This window comes from Prionailurus bengalensis, chromosome X (assembly GCF_016509475.1).
Source record: "Prionailurus bengalensis isolate Pbe53 chromosome X, Fcat_Pben_1.1_paternal_pri, whole genome shotgun sequence".
NCBI lineage: Eukaryota > Metazoa > Chordata > Mammalia > Carnivora > Felidae > Prionailurus > Prionailurus bengalensis.
In genome coordinates, this window is record NC_057361.1 from 94,637,406 (window position 1) to 94,648,627 (window position 11,222).

The 11,222-nt window shown below is 40.6% G+C and overlaps 1 non-coding gene across 1 annotated transcript; it reads left to right on the forward strand.

Moving 5' to 3' along the window:
- The first annotated feature begins 421 nt into the window (after positions 1 to 421).
- Positions 422 to 550, forward strand: LOC122478136. The gene has a single exon (XR_006295886.1). It is a non-coding gene; the product is annotated as a small nucleolar RNA SNORA35 (small nucleolar RNA).
- The last annotated feature ends 10,672 nt before the right edge of the window (positions 551 to 11,222 follow it).

Here is an 11,222-nt window from a genome sequence, read left to right on the forward strand (position 1 = left end):
TCGCCTTTGGCGAGGCGGGAGATGTTTGGTGGTAACAATGGCTGTTACTTATTGAACATCTACGGATGTCAGGTACGAGACTGGACTCTGCAAGCTATTTCTTCTAATTGTCCTAACAGTCAACTGTCAATAACCAAGTCATTATCGCTCCCATTACCATATAAGGAAACACAGGCCAACAGGGCTCAAGTGAGTTTCTAAGGTTCCACAGCTCGTGAGTGACAGAGCTGGGATTCTGAACCCAGATCTGCCTGATTCTAAACTCACATTTCCTTCCCCTAAAGCTGACCCAGGTATTTTGTAGCCGTACTGAGCCAATGAAGCATGGATCCTGACATGCTTCAGGTCTCATATCCACCCCTCTTCCAAGCTGGTTCTTCTGCACAGAGCATGGGCTCCCGGCCCCAGCTCTACCGTCTACAAGCACTGGCAAGTGACCCATTGGGCTTCTCCCTGACCAACTGGGCATCGAGCAGTGCAAGAGCAAATCCCTCCACAAAGCTGGGAGAGTCATTCTGTGGGCTACTCCTGCATGCGGGTGGGTACATATCCACTGGGTCCTGGGACCCTGCCTAAGACAAGTGAGGGGGCGGAGAGACAAATCAAACAGCTCAGTACCTGGTACTACTAAATAAAGGCGACTGTGTCCATATTCCAGTTACCAAGAACCCAAAAATGTTACTGTCATTACATTATCACCACCGTTATTATTAGCTGTGTAGCTCTTGGCGATTCACATGAACCCCTCTTGGACTCAGTTTCCCAAGTCCATCAAATAAGGTCGACGATGCTGGAAGGATCCAAGATTGCCATGCTGATGACATGACAAGAGAAACTCATTTTACTCCGCTGGCAAATTGCCCTTTAAGTGTTCTTCAGACAGGAGAGATAAGTTCACTTTTCCCTTTGATGTGATAAAAGTGAGATTGAGATTAGAAGAATCTTGCAGACATTGGCCCCCGTCCAAGCTGATGCGTTTGCCAAGGAACTTGGGAAAGCTAAAAACTTCTATTCCACTTTCATCAAACTGAACAAAGATAACTTGGGATCCCCTGTGTCGGACTGGCTCTTTTCAATGTGGCATTATTCTCATTCTCCACCACTGCAGAGGCTTCACGCTTTGGAAAATTCCAAACAAGACTGGGGTGCCCAGCGTCTGTGACCGAAGACATTTCTGATTATTTCAGTCCTGGCAGCATGTTCTGGCTCTTGATGTTTTTAAACATTCTTTTTTAAAAGAAAAACTATTAAGTACAGAAAAACTCAGATTCAAATACATTTAATATCTCATCCTCCCCCCCAAAAATTACTTTTTAATTTAAATTTTTAAAATAAACAAAACCTTAAAATAAAACTTGAAAAATGTATTTCTCCACATTCCTACAAGCCTCCTGACACACTTGCCTTCCCAACCTCTTCGTTCCCCATATAGAACAGTCTGTTTAAACTCATGCCGATAGAATTCCTTTTCAATTATTTCTTATAATTTAGATCTACGTGCAAGATCCATTCCTGGCCCCTTCTTACCTTCATAATGCCTTTGGACACTCAAGTCCCCCCCCCCCCCCAGTCTCTCCCTCTACCAGCTTGGCAATGACCACTTTCCCATTTTTTGTATTCATGAAAGTTATCTTATAAGCCAAGTTGTAAACTCTTTGAAAGAAAAGACCCTGTCCTTTCATACATCTTAGTACTTACAGAAGCACCCAGCCCAGTGCCTTGCATAAAGCAGAAGTTCAATAAATAATTATTGAGGGATAAATTCATGTAATTTTGCTGTGAAGTCCATCATGAATTCTTGGAACCAGAAATGAAAGAAAGCTCTAGAAAATTGAATCTCACGCTTTTAGAACCATAAAAATTTGGCTCTGTTTTAGGTGGTAAATAAATATACACTGACACTCATTTAAAATCCAGAAAAGGGGGACACCTAGGGCTGGCTTAGTCAGTAGAGCGTGCAACTCTTGATCTCGGGGTCATGGGCTCAAGACTCACATTGGGCGTGGAACCTGCTTAAAAAAATAATAAACAAAATGCAGTAAAGATTAGTTTGTGAGACATACATTCATGAAAAGTTATTTAATAATTATTTTGAAGGAAGACCTCACCCTTTCTTGTGTGTGCCGACATTATAGATGATAAACTCGCCTTCCTAGGAAATGTCCCTAGGGTCCTCTGCCAGAAAGGACACTGGGCTCACAGGTCATAGCTATGTTCTGATAATTAGGCCAACATTATAAAAGAATGCACACAACTCCCAGCTCATTATATTACTATTTTCAGGCAATTGACATGAAATATATCAGTGAAAAATACATATCAAACCACATAAATCCTTGTCGACTGAAATACAAAACCCAGGTTTAAAAAATGACACGCTTTTCCTGACAGTTGGCAAGGATACATTAGAAAGACTTTTTTACACAGTATATATTTTTCAGTTATTTCTTCAGAAATATGGCAAGATAGTGTTCATATGACCCACTACCCATCTGAAAGAATGTGTTATAATAATACAGGGTTTTATTATTTTCCCCTTATTATTTCAATGCAGAATAAATGCCATCTGAACAATTCCCCTATCCCTCACCAGCCTTATTACACTGATAACAAGATGTGGACAGACAGTTTTTTAAATAGACTCTTAAAACTTAATTTCTTAACATAGTTGAGGGGCTTCTCTTAGAGGTCCGCGTGGGTAGGTGAGAATCCGTCAACATAATGTCTGTTCTCAGCATTTTTCCTAAGGGCAACATGCTATTTTGTTCTCCCGTGTAATTATTTTTACTTGTCTTTTTCTGCTTATGTCCTTTAATTTCTCTTAGAACTTTGAAGATGGACAAGTGTGGCTATTTAGATTCTCTCATAATACAAAACAGTGTTTGTGATAAAGACTATGAATTATCTTTGATAAACATCTGCTTATAGTTGAATGAGGGGTTGTTTAGTACAGAAAGTGGTATTCAGCGAAAAGTGCAATTTATCAAAGAAATACTTCTTTCCTTGTTGCATTTACCGTCTTGCCGGCTTGGTGTATCTATATTGCTTATTTGTCCTTTATTACTGTCAAGACAGCAAATTTCTCTCTGGAGCAGATGGTGTAACTGCCATTGGTCTAGTGCTTAAAATTCATTCTGCTGCAGGAAATTTTTATCATGAAACCTCTAATTTAGCAATATTAACAAATTGAAGCTATGGACTGTTTTCTCTGGGATGTCTGGCCTTTATTAGCTATCTGAACAAAAAAATCTGTATTTATATCATGAAAATTGGATCGAAGTGTATATTTGATTATTTCTTCATAATCAATGCCATTATTGATTATTGACGGTGGGTAAATGCTATAAAATGTTAGTCAGTCATTAGTTGTAAAAGAGTTGATCATGGATTTTGTTTGTTTCCTTTACCAATATCTCCATAATTTATGGCAATGGAAATTTAAAATCATAATAGGTGTCTTGATACTTTTTGAATAGAGTGTTTAAATTTAAATCTATTTTTAAACTTCAAATTTGTACCTTTTTTGTCCATAGCTCCTAATAGCACCCCGCTTCACCTACCCCACATAGAAAGCCATCAGATTTCGTATTTTACCTTCAGGAAAGAATCAAGGGAAAATGCCATTTTTTTTCACGCCCCGCCACATTTTCAATATTGGAATGATTAAAATAAGACCAACAAAAGTCTTGCAATCCATTTTAGCCTTGCAGCTTAAAAACTAAGGCAACAAATAAATCTTCTATGGAAATATTTGTAATAACTTTTGAACAAATAATGCATGCAGGTAAGTGTTCAGTAAATAGAATTCCACAGCCTGTCAAAATTTTTTCCATGCTTACTACTTTAGAAATAATTCCACTCAGTGTAATGGGGTAAATGGGGTAAAATGGGGTACTCCATAGTTGGACATTTGTATAATCACCAGTGAAAGGAGTCTAATGAGTTGATCCCATGTTGATCAAGGCCATTATCGTTCTGGTGACCATCCAGTCCAGGGTGCCCAAGAAGGTTACTGTTTGTACTTACTGAATAAATGTCAATAATACTTTCTTTGAGACTCAGAGATGTCCCAATTTGGCTATTAAGTTAGATGCTAATTCTTAACTCTCATGTGCCCACATAAACCTAAGAACTTACAGGCTGACACATATAAAAGCACGATAAGCAAACATCCCTTCATCAAGAGGAGCATGCAAACTTATTAATGACACTAGAAATACATGTGAAATCCCTGCAAAAAAAATCCACCAACCTTTGAATTAAAATCAAAATCTGCGAGGCAAGCGGGAAGCTCTGTGGGACGTTAGGGTAGAGATACATGGATGTAGAGTAGAGTAGTTAAGGCTGATTTAAGCAGTTGTCTTCCTCCAGGGCCTCGCAGGCATGAGGTCACGTGAACAAAGTCCTCGGGATGGTGATAATTCAAGTTCACAGCCTCTCAGTCAACCCTGGAAATGACTGAATGAATACAGAGAAGGGTATGGTAGAAAAAATAATCAATAAGGACTTCGAAATTCCCGTCTCTCGCCCTGGCGTTGCCACTGGCCACCTTTATGTCATTGGGTAAATTACTTCTTCCCGTTGGCTTTGGTTCTTTCATCTGTAAAAAGAGAGTAAACCGGATTCACTGAGCTGTTACTACTTGTGAGACTACTTTGTGCCAGGCGCTCCGCTCAGGACTATGGCAATGATCTCTGAAGTTCCTTTCCTGCTCTAACGTCTGTGGCAATCACTTCCATCACCAGTGTTTCCAGTGAGATAGGTCTAGTCAGCTCGGGATCATTCACTTCTTTGTCAAAAAAGAACATTTCTTGCAGGTAAGTGAACCCCACCCAGCATATATTTGTTATGTTAAGTTGACTTGCAACTTCTCCTCGCAAGTGCCCTTTATGTCCTCCTTGGATTAGGACCATATTTTCATCCCCCGTGATAATGACGCAACCCCAGAATGGCAGGAAACCCTTTTGGGGAGAAGCTGGTAGGGCATATTTTTGGAACATGAAAGCTGCCATTAGGCTGCAGGTGACAGAGGCTGCCAAAGAAGCTGAGATTTCTTCTGTGAATCCAGCTGGTTCAAGGCTATAGGCTCACTTCCCTTAGTGGGTTTTCCTATTTGCAGGGATCGGGGAAAGTGGCCCTAAGCCATCAGAGTGGTGTATATATCACATTTGATAAGGCACACGGGCGCTCTACTCCATTAACTGGAGAAGTTGGAGCTAAATCTAATCTAAAAGGGATCCGAGGAGCAAGAAAAAATTAATTTCACTGGTCTAATATTTATTCTGCACTTTAAACTTGTGGCATGCTAAAAAAAAAAAGTCGTTATGCTTATCAATACATAAGTCTGTGCCGACTTACTATAGGAGATACAAAATACGAGACGGAATATAAATAATATTTAAGTCTACTGGCTTTCCACATAGCCTCTTTGAAATTTTTAAACTCACAGTGTATTTCTTTTTCAGAATTACATAGCCCTGTACATTTAAATCTGTAAATGTACTGAGGCAACTATATAAAGCATTAAATTAGAGATCGGAACAGCTGAAAACTAACTGAAAAGAGCTGAAAATAGAGTTGCAAGTAAATCATTGAGAATCTGTCTTCACATATACTGCGTGTGAATGTTAAATCAATCTGTTTTATTCTGTCAGTCATATTAGACTATTCTACCCCCTCAATTTATAAAGCACCTAATCCTTGAAAACTTCAGACCAAAAGGGAGGGAATAGAAAGAGGAAAAGTGAAGATCATATGGAATCAATTGACAATGCGCTGAAATATTCACTTGCAGATATTGCTAAGTGTATGTTTGAAATAAAGGCCGAATTTGAAACTAGATTATTTCTTTTGAAAAGGGGCTCAATTATTTCAGGGTGTAGAAGCAAACACAATTCAAACCTGGAATCATTTTCTGTAGTGTGTGTGTGTGTGTGTGTGTGCGCGCGTGTGCGGCGCGCGCTTAATCATTGTTCTGGCAAAATAAGACCATGATCCAAATTCCAGGTCTTATTCCAAAACTTCTAGGGATTGGAGACACCTTACAAGGTGTTGCGAGGGGCCAGGCATAAGACCAGAGAAGGCAAATGCAGACCCTAACTCACAGTGATATCCAGAGGGCTCACCAGCCAGAGGAAACACAAAAAGCCAGGCTTAGAGCAAGGCAAACTTGTTTTGAAAAAGGCAGCAGGCAGGCTTCATTTTTTGCATTTGAACAAAGCCAGGAGTGGCGAAGGGAGAGTGTCTGTAAGAACAAAAAAGAAAAAGCAGGCTGAACTGAGACCAATAGGGTGATGGCTATTCCCTTTCTTCCAGATGAAATACGAAAATTTTCTGGGACGGAAAGAAGTGTAAGAAGATAGATCTGTACCCCTGGTGTTTCAGGACAATTCACTGGGCTCTATAACAGAGTTATAGATTACTCTGTCTTCTACTGTAGAAAGAAATGACTGATTGAATGGAATGTTTCACTGATCTTCCTGAACAAACCAATCTCTAGAATTTCAGACACAGACAGTGCCTTCTCAGATGAGCTCATGTGAACCTGCTCATTCCCTGAACTATTTATTGAAAGCAAGTTGAGAATCCCCAGGGCCTTTAGATTAGTAAACACAGAGGCCAAATATGTGGTCAACAGAATCCTTGTACAACGTTGAAAGTGATCATTTGTAATATGTTTTTGACCTTTATGTAGTACTATCTTATTACGTTATGTAATATGTCAACTGTTTCAATCATATTCTAAGGGAAGAATGAATATCCTTACCGATTGTTAATATTCCTGGTTTTGCTTTTACTTGAGCAGCTCCATAAATGGATATTTATTTGGTATGTTACCTTTATTAGGAAAAGAAACCTGCATGGCTTCTCTTGTTACAAAAATATTTCTATAAATATTTTGATCAAATCTCTACTGACTTCTATTAATGTGCTAAAACAAGGTGAAACAAACATCTTAAATGCCGTTTGCTGATGATTCGATTGTAAATGTTATATTCCATTCTCCACTTCTTTGAGGGATTTCATTTTTAAAGGAAAACCACGATTACGATTGCAATGTGGACGTGTTCATTAGGGGACTCCCAGCCTTTTTCAGAAGGTCATATTCTGCCAGAGGGTAAAGAATCCTGCTTTGCTCGAGTAATGTTTTCAATCTAAAATCTAGGAGACAGGTGCTCACTTGTCCTCCTCCATGCTTAGAAAATACAGGGAGGAGGCCATAGTGGCAACTGTCACCATGATTGATCTCGTTGGGACAGAAGATTGACCAGCTGATTGTAACCCACGCACTGAGGACTCTCGCACCACAGTGACACTGTCACATTGAAACTCTGCAAGGTAGAACAAAGCAGTGAGGTTTTAAGGTTTAAAGGTTGTGAAACGCAAGTTCCTTTTCTCACAATGTTTCAGCCACGTGTTGTTCACAGATCACCACGTTGCGATGATGGATGTAAACGTACCCGATGAAAACAGTGATAATGACTGCGATTCTCTATTTTAATTTTGTATTGAACCTTCTCTAAATGCCACTGGTAGAATTATAAGTAGATGTGGGGCGCCTGGGTGGCTCAGTCGGTTGGGTGTCCGACTTCGGCTCAGGTCATGATCTCGTGGTCTGTGGGTTCGAGCCCCGCGTCGGGGTCTGGGCTGACAGCTCAGAGCCCGGAGGCTGTTCAAATTCTGTGTCTCCCTCTCTCTCTCTGACCCTCCCCCGTTCATGCTCTGTCTCTCTCTGTCTCAAAAATAAATAAACGTTAAAAAAAATTTAAAAAAAATAAGTAGATGTAAGCAGAGTCGTCTATGATCAGCATAGTTTATAATCTTCCTGTCCTTGAAGTGTGTACCAGTTAAGCTCAAGCCAGGTAAAAGGTTGTTTTATAGAACTCCATGGCACTCAAAATCGGAATGTGAAGTGACTGTGGTGGCCCACAATAGTAAAACGGTAGTAACTAGAAAGGAACTGTAATTAGAAATAAAACAGAAATCTGTCATTCATCTCTTCGTTCAACAAATACTTAACGTAACAGCTAATGGGGCAAGGTATTTTCCGTTCTAACTCTTAATGAAAATCATCTCATGCGTCCCCGGACCATGGAAAGTAGGCTTGAATGTCATTACTCTGCCTTTCTGCTTAAGTGTATTTTACACCTGCTTTGAACGAGAAGGTAAAACACGGATATTATTAGGAATGATCATTGAGTGGGAATAATCAAGGGACGTTTCCTACATGACATGGACCCCTGGCTGGAGTGAGGTGCACAGGCGGGCCATGAGGAAGCGGAACATTAAAGACTTCATTAAAGAATTTCATCCACATTTGGATCTTATGACTCTCCAAATACTCTAATCTCATTCTGCACAGAAGGTGAGCGTTATGGCATTCCCAGGCTGCGCCGGGTCACAAATGAAGCTTGAGAGCAAATGTGCACCAGCTGCCGTTCGGGTAACAAACTGTGCCCATTTTAAAAATTATTGGAACTCATTTTGAATTTGATATTCAGTGCAATCACACAAACAGCTATTGGAGACTTTATGGGATCCCCGTCTCCATGCTAAATGCATTGGACTCCAAAGCATAGCCTCAACATTCAAGCGCTTTACAGGCTGGGGACAGTGATCTCCTGACCCCTTTGCAAAAGCACAACTCTCCTTGGGGCGCCTGGGTGGCTCCGTGGGTTAAGCGTCTGACTTCTCATGGCTCGTGAGTTCAAGCCCTGCGTCAGGCTCTGTGGTAACAGCTTGGAGCCTGGAGCCTGCTTCCGATTCTGTCTCTCTCTCTCTCTGTCCCTCCCCCACTCACATTCTGTCTCTCTCTCTCACCGTCAAAAATAAACACTTAAAAAAATTTTTTTAAGTACGACCTTCTATCTCATGCATTTGAGTTTACATCATCTTTGGTTTGGGTTTTACTTATTGTTTCCTCTTGATTCTTCAACGTTTATTTATTTTTGGGACAGAGAGAGACAGAGCATGAACGGGGGAGGGGCAGAGAGAGAGGGAGACACAGAATCGGAAACAGGCTCCAGGCCCTGAGCCATCAGCCCAGAGCCCGACGCGGGGCTCGAACTCACGGACAGCGAGATCGTGACCTGGCTGAAGTCGGACGCTCAACCGACTGTGCCACCCAGGCGCCCCTCCTCTTGATTCTTAAACTCAGAGGATTAAGTGTTCCTTGGAAGTAGATTTTCTACTTGAGCAGATACTACCTGACTACATTGGCGTATAAAATTTACAAATGGACTAAGATAGTTTCTCTCAACATAAAACTGTTTTCCGTTTTTGCTGAGTCCTTACATTTAAGAACACGACATCAGGGCCCTTGGACTCTGCGGAAGGCCCCTTTGATGTGGAGATCTTGATTAGCATATTCTCATTTAAAGGTGAAGAGCTAATTCTGTGGAATGCCGACAGTAATTTTCTAACTAGCTCCTGCACTGAAGGGATTTTTCCCTGATTGATTAGCTTTGGAAATTAAAAAAACAAAAACAGGGGCGCCTGGGTGGCGCAGTCGGTTAGGCGTCCGACTTCAGCCAGGTCACGATCTCGCGGTCCAGGAGTTCGAGCCCCGTGTCGGGCTCTGGGCTGATGATGGCTCAGAGCCTGGAGCCTGTTTCCGATTCTGTGTCTCCCTCTCTCTCTCTCTGCCCCTCCCCCGTTCATGCTCTGTCTCTCTCTGTCCCAAAAATAAATAAACGTTGAAAAAAAAAATTTAAAAAAACCAAAAACAAACAAACAAAATCGTTTTCATACAAGATCAACAAGGGAAACGTTTTTTTCCGATTTCCAAAAACGTTAATTTTCTTTCCATAATTACTTTCAACATTTTGCTTTTTTTTTCCCTCAATAAAGTTCAAATTGCTCTCAAGAGCAGCGAAGTATGACTATAGTTCCCAGAAGATGATGACGTAAAAAGGTCATTGAGAAAGGATATTATGCCCTTCCATCAGGATGTGGTCCTCATGCAGGCGGTGATAAAATAAACTGTGTTAATTTCTGTACATCTTTGGAAGTATCCAGTCTGCATTTTCAGTTTAGTTCTCATTACTGTACCTTCCTTTAAAAATGATGCAATTAAAGCAGAAAAGAGGAAGTTGCTATATATTTTTTTAAATTTTTTTAACGTTAATTTATTTTTGAGACAAAGAGACAGAGCACAAGCAGGGGAGGGGCAGAGAGAGAGGGAGACACAGAATCCAAAGCAGGCTCCAGACTCTGAGCTGTCAGCACAGAGCCCAATAGGGGGCTCGAAGTCACAAACTGTGAGCTCATGACCTGAGCCGAAATCAGATGCTTTAACCAACTGAGCCACTCGGGCACCCTGGGAGTTGCTATATTATAACTGAAGTTTATTATTATTATTATTACTAATAATAATAATACTGTGCGTTATCTATCTCAAAACTTTTAAAAACCTGAGCAAATGTCTTCTTTTGAAATTCTTCTGGGAATATAAAAGTTAGTATTTTATGCACAACATGGGTAGATGCCATTCAGAATAATGGATGGGACGTATATTTTATGTATATTTTTGGTTATATTCTATATATTTACTTATGTTTTTAATTGTTGTTACTTGATTTTTGTGTTGTGTGTGGGATTACAGTACCAGAATGGTAACATTTTTCTAGCTTCTGAGTTTCTTTACAAAAGGGTATGGTATTGTGATGTAGGGTATTGGGCCATATTAGTTTTATGCAGTAAAAAAAAAATTCCAACCATCTTAACAAATATGGCAGACGTAGTGGCTCATATAGCCAATCTTTGAGGTTGTAGTCATTTCTCATTGGCTCAAGCTGTGGTTACTGCGTTGTTGCTGGGGCAGGGCGGGATCTTCCTTCTTTTTCTTAAAGCAGGAAATGAAACTCCTCTAGACACCCGTCCTTACGGATGATCTTCCAAGGGCATTGTGAATGCTTCCCCTTAATTTCCACCTTGGAAAAATTGTGAAGGACTATAATTGACTTATTTGGATCAAATGATGGTCCTGGGGTCATTAGCATGACCAAGAGGCTAAGGTGCTATTGTAGACCCAGACTGATAAAGGCCACCCCTTCTCATTTGGGGAGGGAGCTTCAACAGAACCATAGACAGTGGGGAAAGAAGAGTTCCCCCAAGGGGCTTCCTGGCTGACTCAGCAGGTAGAGCTTGTGACTGGATCTTGGGCTTTTGAATCTGAGCTCCACGTTGGGCTTGGAGCTTACTTAAAAAAAAATAATAGTAAT